Source organism: Cystoisospora suis (genome assembly GCF_002600585.1).
Source record: "Cystoisospora suis strain Wien I chromosome Unknown contig_1785, whole genome shotgun sequence".
NCBI lineage: Eukaryota > Apicomplexa > Conoidasida > Eucoccidiorida > Sarcocystidae > Cystoisospora > Cystoisospora suis.
In genome coordinates, this window is record NW_027154585.1 from 62,567 (window position 1) to 62,784 (window position 218).

Genomic DNA, 218 nt, shown 5'->3' on the forward strand with positions numbered 1-218 from the left:
TTCTTCTTCTTCTCCTTCCTCCTGACCTTCTGGCACCATCTTCAGCTTCCTTTGCTCCTTCTCCTCGGCCTTGTCCTTCGCCAGAAGATGTCGCTCCATCTCTACGAGACTTCTGACTCGACACAGCACTAGGATCTGACGGATCTCCCCTTGCCCCCCCTACGCCCCCCATAAGGCTGCCCGCACTCATCGAGCCTGAAAGAGATAGATAGATAGAT

At 54.1% G+C, this 218-nt stretch overlaps 1 protein-coding gene across 1 annotated transcript in view; it reads right to left on the minus strand.

Moving 5' to 3' along the window:
• The window catches only part of CSUI_003960 (amine-terminal region of a tm vesicle-mediated sorter), a 52,756-nt gene that overhangs the window by 48,563 nt on the left and 3,975 nt on the right, over positions 1-218 (minus strand). Inside the window, exon 4 of the mRNA XM_068064155.1 lies at positions 37-195. The gene's annotated coding sequence lies outside the window, so the exon portion shown is untranslated. The remainder of the gene's footprint in view (positions 1-36; positions 196-218) is intronic.